Raw genomic sequence first — 19,606 nt, 5'->3', positions numbered from 1 at the left:
TAAATCGAAAATTGGTATATATTTCAGTGTAAAAAAGGAGCTAAATAAATTCAGTGTATTGGCAATTGACCAAAATGAACGAAAACTACTAGTCTCGCGAATTATTCTAATACCAAAATAAAGGCAGCGTGTTACGGAAGAGCTGACAAATCGGTGGTACTAATTAGTTTTTTTTTTTTTTTTTTTTTTTTTTTTTTATCGGGTCGGATTATCGGATGACAACAACATCAACGTCCATCCCGCCATCTTATCCTTGATCACTGGTGGTATGAATCAAACTTCACTGTATTAAGTTTCTTACGATTATGTTATTAGTGTAATATACTTATAGTTGAATTATTTGAACTATTTTCTTTAAAATGTGTGACCTTCATGTAATATGATCAAAGAGAAGTTACGTTTTTATCCTCCGTAATATTACGGACCACAGCTACGATTCGTCCTGCCCGCTATCTATGATCATTGGTGGTATGGATCAAGCTACACTATTAAGTTTGTTACTGTTGTGTTATTAGTGTAATAGATTGCATATAGTTGAATTATTCAAACTATTTCCTTTGAATTGTGTGATTTTCATGTAATTTGACGGTATTCGTAGCTGTGGTGGGTGATTTTACAGAGGATAAAAACGTAATTCTTTGATTAAATTACGTGGAAATCACACATTCTAAAGAAAATAGGTCAAATAGTGCAACCCTATGCTAAATTCTTATATAAAATTGTGCCTGTCAGTAAAAACCGTCAATGTTTACGTTTGATCGGCGATTAGTCAGACCGCACGTTTCGGCCCGATTTTCCCTTCAAAATGCAATATCTAGAGAACTAGGACAGCTAGATGGATAATTCAAATTGCAGTGTACTCATAGCGACTTTCTGCATCCCATGAGAACTACTTCAGCTCAAATATCAGGAATTCCATTTTCATGTTGACCTAGCTAACCTGGTCTCGTCATCGGATAATCATGTAAGAGTGCATTCAGAACTTTTACTAGATTTGACTATTACATAATATCACATTCATATCCATTCTTCCAGTTAAGTCATTCTTGTTTAAACTATATATATTTATATATACAATAACCTTTAATTGCTTTCACTACGTATTACCCATTTATATTTAGATAGACCTTATACATTTTTATCAATGTAACCTATTTTACTGCTGTAAAAAAAAATTATGACAACCATAATTAATTCTATTATAAGTATAATATCACAATAATTAACTCCTTACTATATCATATTATTTCCACATTTTATTATTATTATATGTATATATATATTTTTATGATTTTACATATGTAATCCTGTTATACTGTATAACCTTATGACAACCATAGTTAATTCTATTATAAGTATAATATCACAATAATTAACTCCTTACTATATCATATAATTTCCACATTTTATTATTATTATATGTATATATATATTTTTATGATTTTACATATGTAATCCCATTATACTGTATAACCGTTGACACCCTATACCCCCCTCCCTTATCTAAGCATAACATATTACCCCTCAGTTACTGTATACGAAATACCTCTAATTTAACTATTTTAAACTAGACCACCCATCTCACCTAACTATTAAGTAATACATGCATCTCTAGTTAACTACTAACATGGCAACAGGAACGAGAAGCAAATTCAAAAAAGCGGTAGAAGCCATCCTCTCTAAATCTCAAGAGAAAAACCCATCAAACAACTCAAAAATAGACAAAGACAATCCAGATCCTCACCAATTAAATCCACAGATTGACATTACCAGAAAGCCCTTAGACCATAATTGCTCACTTACCCCCGACCACGACGCCCCTAAGGCAGGTACCCCTACAATCCCTCTTTATGAGAATGATATCTTACCCTTTTTTAACCAACCCTCTCAAATAGACCCCTTTCACCCCTCCCAACCACAACCACCCATTCCTCCCATCCAGCCAAATATACAAACTACACCTCCTATAAGCCATAATCAGTTCAAACCCCATATCCCAACACACAATACCTCCCCTCACATTCAGCCACAGAACCAACCCTCTCAAATAGACCCCTTTCACCCCTCACAACTACAACCACCCATTCCTCCCATCCAGCCAAATATGCAAACTACACCTCCTATAAGCCATAATCAGTTCAACCCCAATATCCCAACACACAATACCCCCCCTCCCATTCAGCAACAGTACCAACCACCACCTAACCTTCCTCCAAACCCACAATATTATCCTTACCCACAACCTCAACCAACAATAATTAACAACTATCAAACCATTACCCCCCTCACAGAAATCCCAACCTTTTCCCAAGATAGTGGATTATCCATTAATGACTTCTTGACAGCATGTGACCTGTTTTTCTCAAAAAACCAACACTACTCTGACTCAGATAAAATAAATTTGTGCCGTCAGAAAATAGACCCATCTGACATTTGCCGTTCAAAGGCAAGGATGCTAGACAGTTTAGTTGCATGTGGAATCACATATCAAGAATATAAACACCACCTTCTTAATGTCTTTCACAACAAACAAGCAAACAACATCACCTTCCTTCTCACTTTCCTCAATAACACTAGAGTCCAACCACATTCCGTTACGAACATTATGGATTTCGTAGCAAACGGAATTAAAGAAGTCAGAGAGGACCTGGAGAATAACTCTCCTTGGATCCACACTGACCAATTTGGTCAAAAGGTCATGACCATAAAAAACCTTACTAACATTCTTTGAGATAGGTTTCTATCTCTCCCAACTCCCTCCAAAGTGTTTAAAGGAAGCCTCCAAAAGGGAACTAAACACTAGAAACCCTCTAGCTTATACCTATATCCTAGACATCATCAATGCTTGCAATGTATCCTTATCCACCCCCCACTATCTCCCCAGACTAAATAGCCTTCAGTCACAGCAGCCCCCTCCCACCAACCAAGGACAACCTTCTAAGTGGTGCTCCTACCATTCATCACCCAGTCACAACACTAGAGACTGCATACAAAAACAACAAATGCAAACACAGGCACCACGCCACCCTATCCCTTGCTCAGTTCATGGAACCATTTCCCACACCGATGCCCAGTGTCGAACACAGCAACAACAATACCCGCAGGTACAACACCACCCCATCCCTTGCTCAGTTCATGGTACTACATCCCATACGGATGCGCAATGCAAGGTGCAATATCAAACCATACAAGTTCCACCCCCCCTCTAAACCTCCACTCCTACCTACACCAACACATCCAAACAAATACTGCAGCCTACACAAAACAACAACTCACTCCAACGAAGAGTTTTACCTACAGAAATCACAACCACAACCTCACCAGAGAACTAACAAACCGTTCACCACCCCTCGAAAAACAGTTCCCTCCCACACGACACGCACAACTCAACACCGATTGGGAGAACGTGTACCAGCCTCACGCACCAAACCACCATAGGAATATCTTACACACAACACAACTACGTCACCCTAAAAGTGACTTTAGATCAACTCACAGTTGACATGATGGTTGATACAGGAACAAACCTGAATATCATCCCAAGAGCTCTCTATGAAGCATTAAATGACCCACCCCAAATTCAATTTTCCAATATGGAAGGACTCCTACTAGAAGGGAGCACCATTTCTCTACACGACACCATAGACTTAAACATAGAAGTCAACAACTTCCAAGTAGGTTTCACACCTTTCCACATAGCTGACGAATGGAGTCTCGATCAACAAGGTATAATAGGATTAAAATCATTGAGGACATGGAACACTATTATAGACCTAGACAAAAAATAACATCTCCTTCTCAGATGTGAATGATGAGCCAACTGTCACTGAGACACCCGACTCAGACACACAACCTCTCTCATGTCTCCCTTCCTCAAATACTCCAATTCCAACTAACAGCTATTCCTTCCAACCACCCCCTTATGTCACCTCAAAGGCATTGATGTCTAACACAGTCATCATTCCCCCTAGACATTCCATGACTGTCCCACTATTCATACCCGGAGCAATCGGACATCAGGACGCCATAATTGACTCAGAAACGTCTAGACTTACCAACATCTCAATTGAACACTCTTGGGACATAATCCAGGAAAATAGAACGGCCTTAGCCATGTTAACTAACCTCTCAGACCAACACCGTAATATCAGGAAGAATACTAACATTTGCACAGTCCACCTCCATAATTCCCCTATCCAGGAACCACTCCCTCAACACATCAACCCAGTAAGACCAACACAACCCCTCACCCCTATCAATCCAGACCAAATCATAACATCAGCTGACGGAGAAATTCATAACGAGCTATTAGCTCTCCTACAGAGGAATAGATCAGCTGTCGCCTTAGAAGACGAACCACTAGGCAAATGTGATATAATCAAACATCACATCCAAATTCCCCCAAACACCCCCCCTTCATACACCCCCGCTTACCGCATACCTCACAGTAGGAAATCCCAAGTCAATAGCAGTGTACAAGAGATGATACACCAAGGCGTAATTTCCCATTCAGACTCCCCATGGAACAGTCCCCTCTTTTTGGTCCCTAAGAAAGACGGAACCTTACGCCCTGTTGTGGACTTTAGGAAAGTCAACCACCTCACTCAATCTGACCCACACCCCCTCCCCGCCATGCAAGATGTACTACAATGCATTGGCAACGGGAATACAGTATTTTCCACTATCGACCTTAAGTTTGCCTTCTGGCAAGTGGAATTATCTGATGAATCTAAACCCGTAACTGCATTCTCCACTGATAAGGGACACTTTCATTTCGAACGTATGCCCTTTGGCCTCAAGAATGCCCCCTCAACCCAACAACGGTTGATGACCTGCATATTCAGTGACATGATAGGAGTCTCATTATTCGTCTATTTAGACGACCTCATTATATATAGTCCCACAGAAAGAGACCACCTTAACACTTTAGAGATTGTCATCAAACGTCTCAAATATACGGGGTTAAAGATTCAATTAGGGAAATGTAGATTCCTCATGAAGGAACTCACCTTCCTAGGCCATAAAGTGGATGCAAAGGGGATTCATACAAACACAGATAAAATAGATACAATAAACAATTTCCCAACCCCCAGAAACGCAAATGAAACACGAAGTTTCATAGGGCTAGCCTCATACTACAGACATTTCATTTACAATTTTGCACACATAGCTTCCCCCCTAACCAAATTCACAAGGAAAGGCGAGCCATTTCAATGGTCAGAAACAGAACAACAAAGTTTCGACACACTGAAACACTCTCTGACCACAGCCCCTGTACTAGCCTTCCCTGACATGAAGAAAGAATTCTTTCTTTACACAGACGCCTCCTCTAAAGGAATAGGCGCAGTCCTACAACAGAAGGATGACAATGGCAAAGAGCACCCCATAGCCTACGCAAGTAGAGTCCTCAATAAAGCTGAAAGTAACTACTCAACTACACACAAAGAAGGACTTGCAATCATATGGGCACTAAAACACTTTAAATACCTCATTTTAGGCTACAAGATTACCATACTAACAGACCACCAACCCCTAGTCTATCTTTTTAACTCCAAAGACTTACATGGGAGAGTTGCTAGATGGAAAGCAACTCTCCTTGATTACGATCCCAAGATCGTATACTTAGCTGGGAAAGCTAACAGAGTGGCAGATTGCCTGAGCAGACAAACCTACATCACCCCCATAACCCAAACCACATACATACCTATGCAAGAACTCACAGAGGAAACTGAAAGAGACCCTATATGGTCTCCAATAAAACAACATCTCCTTTCACAAACCCCCTTACAGTCCCGACCACCTGTCCCTATAGAGGAGCTCAAACTGGTCGACGGAGTCATAAGGAGAACCACTAACACCAGAACGTTTACTGTTATCCCCAGAGCCCCAGTCCCCAAGGTCCTACACATATTGCACGACAGTGCAATGGGAGGCCACTCGGGCAGAGATAAGACACTAAACACTGCTAGACACACATATTACTGGCTTAACATCAAAAGAGATATAACCACACACATAGATTCTTGTGTAACTTGTAACCAATTTAGAGGCCCTGACCCGAAACAAATCAACATTAAAGACATCCCACTCCCTGCTGAGCCATGGGAAACACTTGGCATTGACCTACTGAAAATGCCAACGAGCCATCAAGGTTCAAACTATGTACTCACAGCAGTAGAATATTTCTCTAAATACACAATCCTAATACCACTCCAAGACAAAACAGCAGAGACTGTAGCCAAAGCCCTAGATAACAATATCTTTTGTAGATACAACATACCACACACAATGTTATCTGACAATGGATCAGAATTTAAAAACGAGGTGATGCGCGAAATAGCACACCTCTACAACATTGACCAAACATTTGCCACTGCATACCACCCACAGGGAAATGGTCTGACTGAGCGAACAAATCGCAAGGTCCTAGAGGTTCTCAGACCCTTGGTCAACGACCTCATGGACAGTTGGGAAGATTGGCTACCACAGGTACAAGCCAGTATCAATAGCACAGTCAATTCCGCAACAAAGATGTCCCCACATGAGATCATTTTCGGCAAACCAATGCGCCTACCCTACCAAATATTCAACCAACCACCCCCACCCTTATACAACCTAGATAACCTCACACACTGCATCAAAAGAGGTATGCAAACCATTTACAAACAAGTTAGAGCAAACTTGAAAGAAGCCCAGGAAAAGACAAAGACAAAACAACACAAACGCTCAATCCCACTTGACATAACGCTTGGTGACACTGTCATGGTCAAAGACTCAACCAGGACTAACAAACTCAGACCCAAGTTCTTAGGTCCCTTCACAGTCACAAGCTCACTCCCTAACAATGTTTTTCTACTAACAGATCCTTCCGATCACACAACCGTGACCATACATGGAGAGAAGCTGAGAAAGGTCAAACTCAACCTCGACCCAATCCCACTTCCCATCAACAACCCACCTACCACGACCACACATAACTCACCCAAACGCAAGTCTCATCCCATGACTCTGCGTCGACGCAATTAAACATGCACTCTAGCTCTCGCCCCTGAAGATGCAGGACGTCATGTATCTATCAGTGGAGGTTAAAATGGCCCATTTCCAATAAGAACTCCCTTCCGCATATCTAATGAAACTTCTCCACTTCCTTCCGACCAATATAACCTTAGCGAGAGTCAGATAAACATATCCTCATTCACTGAGACATAACCTTCATCCTCCAAAATGAAATACATCATTAATTACCCACCTTAAACATCAACTATCTTTAAAAAAAAAAAAACTATTCTTAGCAACATACCTATGGACTCAATCAAGAGATTCTCCCTCTCGGAAATCTACCCCTACCGCTACCATCCTTCCAAGTAAAATAGACATGGTATACCTACTGAATAAATCGACTACTCTTGACATGGACACCTTCGACCTCCATTGCCAAAAACTGCCCTACACATCCACAACCCTCTCAATCTTAATCATCCTCTTTATAGTTATGGTATTAACCAAATTCTTTTGCACGAAGTAACACCTTCCAAAACCTTTCAACCCCCATTCCCGATTTACTGTAAACCTAGATTTAGTTTATTCTTGTGTCTCACCCAATATCTTAAATAACATAATAATTCTTACGAGAAACTATATACATACTATGAAATAAAACAAGTGCGATGTGACACACCAAACTGACCATAGAACAGTGTTTAGAAAATGACACTCCCTACAGTGATAGTGATAAAACACATGAATGCCATAACATTTAGAAAGTGATTTCAACAGTGTTATCAAATATATAGTGAAACTTTTCATATGATATTTAATATAACATGTAATCTGGTGAGACACAACGTTACTCTTCTGAGACACAACATCGCTACCCTTATTTAAAGTTCATGATCCCCCTTGGGACCTCAGATCCACATATAATCACCCAGGATTTTGTGTCTCTGAACCTTTTCTCGATGTATTACCCATATGAATACTTTTGTAAACCATGTAACCTAGGTGCCGGGAGCCACCTAACCCCAGGGGGAGAGCGATATGTATACGCCTCATATACATAACGAGTAGTATCGCCCAGTCATATAACCCACTTCCTCACTCACTGTCCGCAGGCAGTCAAGCATCAAACGCTGACCTAAGCACTCCTCTCAAACTAGCCGACTCAATGTATACGCCACCATATACATGATGAGTAATATCACTCGCTCACACCGCTCACTCACTCTCTCACTCACTCACTCAATGTCCGGCCCTTCTAGCTGACTAAGAGTCGAGTCAGCACCATTGGCTTTGCAACAACAACTCGACCACCAAACAGACATACGAACGCACATGAACATCCGAGTAGCCAAACAAACACAAAACACAAATTAAGTATATTGACGATCCCCCCTGGACATATATATACATATTTAGTTATTAAGTAAATCACACCCTGTAATCCCAGGATACTAACCTTAGGAGATGACCGTGATCTTGCTCGCATAAAACTCTAAAGATTATGCGAACATGACACGTCATAAGTGCTAACTCATCGTTTCCGGGCACCAAAACCAGCTCGCGCACCCCTTGGACCGTCGGTTCTTAGTGACCTGCCTTAGTGATAAGACTGTGTAATAGTGTCTGAACCAAATTTATACTGGATACGACAATAAAGAAACAAAAACTTAGAGGCGTTTGTGCAGTGGAACCCTTATTGTGACGATGTAACCATACCGTTACACTCGTCCCGTTACATTTGTGTCTACAAGTGACGTTGGATGGAAACGTAACCATACCGTTACACCCGTCCCGTTACATCACTGGTGGCAGCACCCCCGCAACCCAACTACTCCGAAGAGACTACGGTGTACCTACTACGGTGAACTTCAAACCCGTCCATTTTTCTCCAACTACATACAAGTACGAACAAATAACCGCACTGAACAAAACGCTCTCAAGAACAAGAACTTGGTTCACACTATTCATCACGGGCAATCGTCACAGGCCGATCTCCCACTACTAAAATCAACATTATAAAGGTAACATAAATCCTTACAATTAATACCAATATATTCCGTAATAATAACCATACATTACCCATTCAAACCATCCCTGATACTCGCATTTTTTTTCTATGCGAACATCATTCACCGAGCCCTCTGGACTTCCATCGCTTGTGCACAGACCTCATCCGCTCACCCTCACCACCAACCTCCTCCTCCGAGTGTCGCGTTCCACCGAGAATCGCAACGTCAGCAAATATCCCAGCTGCACGTCATAATACCAATCGCTTCAACGCACGGTATTAAGGTAACCTTCATGCCTTTAGATACCCACGTGCTCAACGCACGTACACCTTAGCCATATAACAACTATGTAATCTCGCACTTATATTAGCATATTGTCATTTAGAATTTTTTCTCTCCAAAAATTATCATTAAGTAATACTCTTTAATCTGCCAATTACCAATATTCAACAGTTAATATTATTACATTATTACAATTTCCCTGTATGTATATAGCATATATACACCTTTTTCTTTTGGTTATTATACCTTTCTCATAATATAACCAGTAGCTCTCATAATTATATGTTTCAACACTAATTATAATTTGCCTAATTTTTTTAAAAACAACATATATTTATATATGCAATAACTTTTACTAGATTTGATTATTACATAATATCACATTCATATGCATTCTTCCAGTTAAGTAATTCTTGTTTAAACAAATAGCTCTTACATGTTTAAAATTCAGCATTAAACATATTTTGCCTATCTTTAAATAAATATATATATATGCAATAACCCTTAATTGCTTTCACCCATTTATATTTACATAGAACTTATACATTTTTATCAATGTAACCTATTTTACTGCTGTAATTTTTTTTATGAACAACCATAATTAATTCTATTATAAGTATAATATCACAATAATTAACCACTTACTATATAATATTATTTCCACATTTTATTATTATTATATGTATATACATATTTTTATGATTTTACATATGTAATCCCATTATACTGTATAGCCGTTGACATACTATATACCTCCTCCCATATCTAAGCATAACATATTACCCTTAGTTACTATATACCTATCATTCACATTTTAACAGTTTTTTTTTCTTCTTAGATTACAAATCAAACCTAACTGTTAACTAATACATGACTTAACAGCATGGCCTTTGCCACCAGAAGCAAAATTAAACAAAGTTTACATAACGTCTTCTCAAAGTCTAGAGACGAAAAACAACAACATGACATATCCAGTGACACAGAGGAAATACACACAGAAAACTTAATTGACAATGACAAACCAGACAATTTTTACCTATATCCACAGGATGACAATACCTCTAAACAGTTAACCAATGACCAGTTAAATAATCCTGACAAAACTAATCCTAATGCAGATAATCCAATAGACCCTCTTTATGAGAACGATGTCTTACCTTTTTTCAACCAGCCTCCTCAAGTAGACACCTCCAACCCATCTCAACCACAACAACCCACCCAACCAACTCCTCATGTTGCTCCTCCTAATATCATGCCTTTCAACCAGCCTCCTCAAGTAGACCCCTTTCACCCCTCACAATCACAACCACCCATTCCTCCCATCCAACCAAATATGCAAACAAAATCTCCTATAAACCATAATCCATCCAACCCCCATATCCCAACACATAATAACCCCCCTCCCATTCAGCAGCAGTACCAAAACTTCCCCTTTCCTTCCCCCCATACCCCACCTGGTCAAACCCACTCCACACCATACCACCAACCACCACCTAACCTTCCTCCAAACCCACAATATTATCCTTACCCACAACCTCAACCAACAATAATTAACAACTATCAAACCATAACCCCCCTCACAGAAATCCCAACCTTTTCCCAAGATAGTGGACTATCCATTACAGACTTCTTGACAGCATGTGACCTGTTCTTTTCAAAGAACCCCCAATACTCTGAGACAGATAAAATGAATTTGTGCCGTCAGAAAATAAACCCATCTGACATTTGCCGTTCAAAGGCAAGGATGCTAGACAGCTTAGTTGCATGTGGAATCACATATCAGGAATATAAACGCCACCTTCTTAAGGTCTTTCATAACAAACAACCAAACAACATTTCCTTCCTCATCACTTTCCTCAATAACACTAGAGTCCAACCACATTCCATTACTAACATAATGGATTTCGTAGCAAACGGAATTAAAGAGGTCAGAGAAGACCTAGAGAATAACTCTCCTTGGACTCACACTGACCAATTTGGTCAAAATGCAATGCCAACAAAACACTTACTAACATTCCTTGAAATAGCTTCCTATCTCTCCCAACTCCCTCCAAAGTGTTTAAAGGAAGCCTCCAAAAAGGAACTAGACACTAGAAATCCTCTAGCTTATACCTATATCTTAGATATCATGAATGCTTGCAATGTATCCTTAGATACCCCCAACCATCTCCCCAGACTAAATAGCCTTCACTCACAGCAACCCCCTCCCACCAATCAAAGACAACCTTCTAAGTGGTGCTCCTACCATTCATCAAACAGTCACAACACAAAAGACTGCATACAGCAACAACAATACCCGCAGGTACAACACCACCCTATTCCTTGCTCAGTTCATGGAACCATTTCCCACACCGATGCCCAGTGTTGGACACAGCAAAAACAACACACGCAGGTACAACACCACCCTATTCCTTGCTCAGTTCATGGAACCATTTCCCACACAGATGCCCAGTGTTGGACACAGCAAAAACAACACCCACAGGTACAACACCACCCCATCCCTTGCTCAGTGCATGCTACTACCTCACATACGAATGCTCAGTGTCAAGTTCAGAATCAAAACAAACAAGTTCCACCCCCCTTTAAACACCCACTCCTACCTACACCAACACATCCAATCAAATACTGCAACCTACACAAAACATCAACTCACTCCAACAAAGAGTGTTACCTACAGAAAACACAACAACAACCTCATCAGAGAACTAACCAACCATTCACCACCCCTCGACAAACAGCTCCCTCCCACACATCACACTCAACCCAATACCACCGTTTGGGGGAACGTGTACCAGCCTCACGCACCAAACCACCATAGGAATATCTCATACACAACACAAATACCTCACCCTAGAAGTGAGTCTAGATCAACTTAAAGTTGACATGATGGTTGATACAGGAACAAACCTGAACATCATCCCAAGAGCTCTGTATGAAGCATTAAATGACCCACCCCAAATTCAATTTTCCAATATGGAAGGACTCCTAATAGAAGGGAGTACCATTTCACTTCACGACATGGTTGATCTGAGCATAGAAGTGAACGATTCCAAAGTAGGTTTCACACCTTTCCACATAGCTGATGAATAGAGTCTTGATCAACAAGGTATAATAGGATTACACTCATTGAGGATTTGGAAAACTAAGATAGACTTTGAGACTAACAAAATCTCCTTCCGAGATGTAAATAATGAGTCAACAGTTCCTGAGACACCCGACTCAGACACACAACATCTCTCATGTCTACCTTCCTTCAATACTCCCAATCCCACTAACAGCTATTCCTTCCAACCACCACCTTATGTCACCTCAAAGGCACTGATGTCTAACACAGTCATCATACCCCCTAGACATTCAATAACAGTCCCACTATACATACCCGGTGCAATCGACCATCAGGACGTCATAATCGACTCAGACACGTCCAGGATTAACAACATAACCATTGAGTCCTCCTGGGACACAATATCAGAAAATAAACATACACTAGCTATGTTAACAAACATGTCAGACCAACACCGTAAAATCAGGAAGAATACAAACATCTGCGCAGTCCATCTCCATAATTCCCCTATCCAGGAACCACTGCCGCAACACATCAACCAAGTAAGACCAACACAACCCCTCACCCCTATTCCCCCAGACCAAATCACGACATCAGCTGACGGAGAAAGTCATAACGAGCTATTAGCTCTCCTACAGAGGAATAGATCAGCTGTCGCCTTAGAAGGCGAACCACTAGGCAAATGTGATATAATCAAACATCACATCCAAATTCCCCCAAACACCCCCCCTTCATACACACCCGCTTACCGCATACCTCACAGTAGGAAATCCCAAGTCAATGACAGTGTACAAGAGATGATACACCAAGGCGTAATTTCCCATTCAAACTCCCCATGGAACAGTCCCCTCTTTTTGGTCCCTAAGAAAGACGGAACCTTACGCCCTGTTGTTGACTTCAGGAAAGTCAATAACCTAACTCGATCTGACCCACACCCCCTCCCCGCCATGCAAGATGTACTACAATGCATTGGCAACGGGAACTCTGTTTTTTCCACAATAGACCTCAAGTCAGCCTTCTGGCAGGTCGAACTAACAGAGGAATCAAAACCCGTAACTGCATTCTCCACTGATAAAGGGCATTTCAACTTTCAGCGTATGCCCTTTGGCCTTAAGAATGCCCCCTCAACCCAACAAAGGTTGATGACCCGCATTTTCAGTGACATGATAGGAGTCTCATTATTCGTCTATTTAGACGACCTCATTATATATAGTCCCACAGAAAGAGACCACCTTAACACTTTAGAGATTGTCATCAAACGTCTCAAAAATACGGGATTAAAGATTCAATTAAAGAAATGTAGATTCCTCATGAAGGAACTCATCTTCCTAGGCCATAAAGTGGATGCAAAAGGGATTCACACAACCACAGATAAAATAGATACAATAAACAATTTCCCAACCCCCAGAAACGCAAATGAAACAAGAAGTTTCATAGGGTTAGCCTCCTACTACAGACACTTTATCAGAAACTTTGCTGATATTGCTTCCCCTCTGACCAAATTCACAAGGAAAGGCGAGCCATTTCAATGGTCAGAAACAGAACAGCAAAGTTTCGACACTCTCAAACTCACACTCACCACAGCCCCTGTACTAGTTTTCCCTGACATGAAGAAAGAATTCTTTCTTTACACAGACGCCTCCTCTAAAGGAATAGGCGCAGTCCTACAACAGAAAGGTGACAATGGCAAAGAACACGCCATAGCCTACGCAAGTAGTCCTAAATAAAACTGAAAATAACTACTCAACTACACACAAAGAAGGACTTGCAATCATATGGGCACAAAAACACTTTAAATACCTCATTTTAGGCTACAAGATTACCATACTAACAGACCACCAACCCCTAGTCTATCTTTTTAACTCCAAAGACTTACATGGGAGAGTTGCTAGATGGAAAACAACTCTCCTTGATTACGATCCCATGATCTTATACTTAGCTGGGAAAGCTAACGTAGTGGCAGATTGCCTAAGCAGACAAAACCACATCACACCCATAACCCAAACCATATGCATACCTATGCAACAACTCATATATGAAACGGACAGAGGCCCAATATGGTCCCCAATAAAACAGCATCTCATTTCACAAACCCCCTTACACTCCCGACCACCTGTCCCTATTGAGGAACTCAATCTGGTCGACGGAGTCATAAGGAGAACCATCAATACAAGAGAGGTTACTGTTATCCCAAGAGCCCTAGTCCCCAAGCTCCTACACATATTGCACGACAGTGCAATGGGAAGCCACTCGGGCAGAGATAAGACACTAAACACTGCTAGACACACTTACTACTGGTCTAACATGAAAAGAGATATAACCACACACATAGATTCTTGTATAACTTGCAACCAATTTAGAGGCCCTAACCTGAGGGAAATCAACATAAAAGATATCCCACTCCCTGCTGAGCCATGGGAAACACTTGGCATTGACCTACTGAAAATGCCAACGAGCCATCAAGGTTTCAATTATGTACTCACAGCAGTTGATTATTTCTCTAAATACACAATCTTAATACCACTCCAAGAAAAAACAGCAGAGACTGTAGCCAAAATCCTAGTCAACAATATCTTTTGTAGATACAACATACCACACACAATGTTATCTGACAATGGATCAGAATTCAAAAATGAGGTGATGCGCGAAATAGCACACCTCTACAACATTGACCAAACATTTGCCACTGCATACCACCCACAGGGAAACGGTCTGACTGAGCGAACAAATCGCAAGGTCCTAGAGATTCTCAGACCATTGGTCAATGACCTCATGGACAGTTGGGAAGATTGGCTACCACAGGTACAAGCCAGTATAAATAGCACAGTCAATTCCGCAACAAAGATGTCCCCACATGAGATCATTTTCGGCAAACCAATGCGCCTACCCTACCAAATATTCAACCAACCACCCCCACCCTTATACAACCTAGATAACCTCGCACGCTGCATCAAAAGAGGTATGCAAACAATTTACAAAAAAGTTAGAGCAAACCTGAAAGAAGCCCAGGAAAAGACAAAGACAAAACAACACAAACGGTCAATTCCACTTAACATAGCACCTGGCGACACAGTCATGGTAAAAGACTCAAGTAGAACAAACAAACTCAAACCCAAATTCCTAGGCCCCTTCACAGTCACAAGTTCACTCCCTAACAATGTTTTCCTACTAACAGATCCTTCCGATCACACCACCTTCACCATACATGGAGAGAAGTTGAGAAAGGTCAAACTCAACCTCGACCCAATCTCACCTCCCATCCACAACCCACCTACCACAGACACACACCAATCACCAAAACGCAAGTCTCATCCCATGACTCTGCGTCGACGCAATTAAACATGCACTCTAGCTCTCGCCCCTGAAGATGCAGGACGTCATGTATCTATCAGTGGAGGTTAAAATGGCCCATTTCCAATAAGAACTCTTTTCCACATATCTATCGAAACTTCTCTACTTCCTTCCGACCAATATAACCTTAGCGAGAGTCAGATAAACATATCCTCATTCACTGAGACATAACCTTCATCCTCCAAAAGTAAATACATCATTAATTACCCACCTTAAACATCGACTACTTTTGACATGGACTCACTCGACTTACATCATAGGATTTTTCCATATAACTCCCTCTTAATCATTCTCTTTATACTTGTGGTATTAACCAAATTCTCTTGCATGAAGTAACACCTTCCAAAACCTTTCAACCTCCATACCCAAATTATTGTAAACCTAGATTAAGTTTATTCTTGTGTCTCACCCAATATCTTAAATACCATAAAAATTCTTACAGAAACTATATATACATACTATGAAATAAAACAAGTGCAATATGACACACCAAACTGACCATAGAACAGTGTTTAGAAAATAACACTCCCAACAGTGATAGTGTTAAACCATAAAAACCATAACATTTAGAAAGTGAATTAAACAGTGTTATCAAACATATAGTATAACCTTTCATGTGAAATCCAATATAACATGTAATCTGGTGAGACACAACGCTACACTTCTGAGACACAACATCGCTACCCCTTAATTACAGTTCATGATCCCCCTTGGGACCTCAGATTCACTTCAACAACACCCCCCCATCTGCACATTTTTAATCCCACAGGATTTTGTGTCTCTGAAATTTTTTTCTCGATGTATTACCCATATAAATACTTTTGTAACCCATGTACCCTAGGTGCCGGGAGCCACCTAACCCCAGGGGGAGAGCGATATGTATACGCCACCATATACATGATGAGTAATATCACTCGCTCACACCGCTCACTCACTCCCTCACACACTCACTCAATGTCCGGCCCTTCTAGCTGACTAAGAGTCGAGTCAGCACCATTGGCTTTGCAACAACAACTCGACCACCAAACAGACATACGAACGCACATGAACATCCGAGTAGCCAAACAAACACAAAACACAAATTAAGTATATTGACGATCCCCCCTGGACATATATATACATATTTAGTTATTAAGTAAATCACACCATGTAATCCCAGGATACTAACCTTAGGAGATGACCGTGATCTTGCTCGCATAAAACTCTAAAGATTATGCGAACATGACACGTCATAAGTGCTAACTCATCGTTTCCGGGCACCAAAACCAGCTCGCGCACCCCTTGGACCGTCGGTTCTTAGTGACCTGCCTTAGTGATAAGACTGTGAAATAGTGTCTGAACCAAATTTATACTGGATACGACAATAAAGAAACAAAAACTTAGAGGCGTTTGTGCAGTGGAACCCTTATTGTGACGATGTAACCATACCGTTACACTCGTCCCGTTACATTTGTGTCTACAAGTGACGTTGGATGGAAACGTAACCATACCGTTACACCCGTCCCGTTACATCAACACTTCGTGCTCGTGTGAACAGCACTGTCAACCACCAAACGACACACACACACACACACACGAACACACGCGATCAATCTAGTAGCCACCCAGTACTGACATACGATATTACGTATACTGACGGTCCTCCCCTGGATATATAATTAACATGTATGGTAGTAGACATCAATACGTAATTAATGCAGTTGCCCCACCCATGTGGGACAACAGACAAAATAGAGATTAATGTTAAGATCACGATTAAAGGCAACTCAAGAACTTGTCCATTCAGCACTTCCGGAGAGCAAAACTCTCTGGCAAGACGCGGACCGTGGTCGGTTCTTGTGACGTGCCCTAGTGTTAAGACTGTGTAACAGTGTGTAACTAAGTTTCTTAAAGTGTGAGGAATAAAGAACAAAACTTAAAATGTGTGTGCAAGTAACCCCTTTCTGAAGATGATGTAACGACCCCGTTACATCTTGTGTCTACAAGTAACGCTCGGTGGATATCATGTAACGATACCGTTACACCCATCCCGTTACAGGTATAACCAATAGCACAAAAACATGATGTGATAGAGAAGATCTGTGATCAGATTTGAATTCAGCACACTCAAATTAGTCTATAACTGTTCTAAAATTCCATGCCAGAAATACTTTTTTTTCTTCTGTATACCAGTGTTATCTAAGTCATCATTTTTATCTGGTGAAGAGTTTAGATTGAAATCATTATTGGTACTTTTTCCATTTCTGAAATACTTCAAAATTTCACTACCATCTCCTAAACAGTTACTATTTATAGATTTCTCCATAAAATTCCTATTCATAGATGCTTTTAATTTTTTTACAAATTTAGGGACAGTTGGTGTGTCCGAGTTTCCACCAGCATTTCTAATTGAGCTAAATAAGTTTTCAAGTGCATCTTGATTAATTCGGTTTGTGATCAAATATTGAAAATTATTATTTAACTTAGCATCTTCCCATAATGATATTAAACTGCAAATATTTAATTTCCACCCTTCTATGCATGGAAGTGATCTTTTAACTTTCCATGATGAAATTACTAATTTGTGTATTCTCGCCATTTATTGCACATTTACTTTCTTTATAATGATGGAGTTGAGCACTATTAAAAGTATCAAATAAATTATCCATGTTATCAATAAATTCAGCAGTTGCATTGGCTTCGTCAGGTAAAGCACCCAGATGTGCATAAGTATAAATTCCTGCTGCAACACTTCTGCTTAATTCCTGACTGGCAAAAGAGACACATTTTATCAAAAGTGTTGCAGAAAATATGCTTATCTGTTAATTTTGGGGCGAGACGCAAATTTATTTTTCTATCTCTTGGGTAAAATTCCTCTATATATTTCCACCTTATAATTTGTCCATTTACCTCAATATCTTGCTTCATGATATTGTTCCTAACATTCTTTAGGAGATGCGGTGTCATAAAAAAAAAATTAACTTTCTCATTATCATTGGTGTTACATATACATACATACATATACCAAGGTTTTTTCCCCCTTACAAGGGAGGTAGCCAAAAAGGGAAAGGCATAAAATCATTTTCACCCATTCCATCCCTGAATACACTCCACACCCATCCACCCTCCCTCTTATCTGAGCACCTCCTGAATGACGGGTCATCCCTGCACCTTGTCCACTGCCCTGGGTCAGAAGCAGTGTCACAAGACACAGCACATCCACAGCAAGGCCGCTTCATTTAATCGGTGACCCCCCCTCTCCGTCCCCCTATTGCATAAAAGGAGAGGACGGGGAGAAATCCCTTCCGGCTGCGTCAAATTTTGCTCACACATACTACCTCACCCCCCTATCCCCCCGCCTCATGCAATCACAACATCATCCATATACAACCATTCTCCATTCACCCCTGTCTTCTGTCGTCTCCCGTCCTTCCTCAACAGACATTCCCCTCTTCCCCAAAGCCCCCTTCACCCCTTCCATCCACCTCATCTCATTCTAGGACGTCCCCTCATGTTCACTCCCTCCACATCTGCCTTCCATACCTCTTTTACTAGTCTTTCTTCACTCATTCTTTCCATGTGTCCAAACCATCCTAATATTCTTTCATCAACCCTATCTCCCAGCTCCTTTTCCACCCCTGTTCTCCTCCTCACCTCCTCATTTCTCACTATATCTAGCCTAGTAACCCCCATCATACTTCTCAGACACCTCATCTCAAACACATTCAAACTCCTCCTCTCTTCTTCTCTTATGGTGTTACATTTAATTTCTTATAAGTACTCCTATTGATTGAATCCTGATCACACACTAGAAATTTGGTCTGAAAAGTGGCTAATGAAATTTAACACAAGTAAATGCAAGGTAATGCACATAGGTAAAAATAACAGCAAGTACGATTACAAGTTATTTGGAAATTCGTTA

This window comes from Oratosquilla oratoria, chromosome 37 (assembly GCF_046742065.1).
Source record: "Oratosquilla oratoria isolate Oo_2021 chromosome 37, ASM4674206v1, whole genome shotgun sequence".
Classification (NCBI taxonomy): Eukaryota; Metazoa; Arthropoda; class Malacostraca; order Stomatopoda; family Squillidae; genus Oratosquilla; species Oratosquilla oratoria.
The sequence above is the reverse complement of the archived record's forward strand: the minus strand, read 5'-3'. Positions refer to the sequence as shown.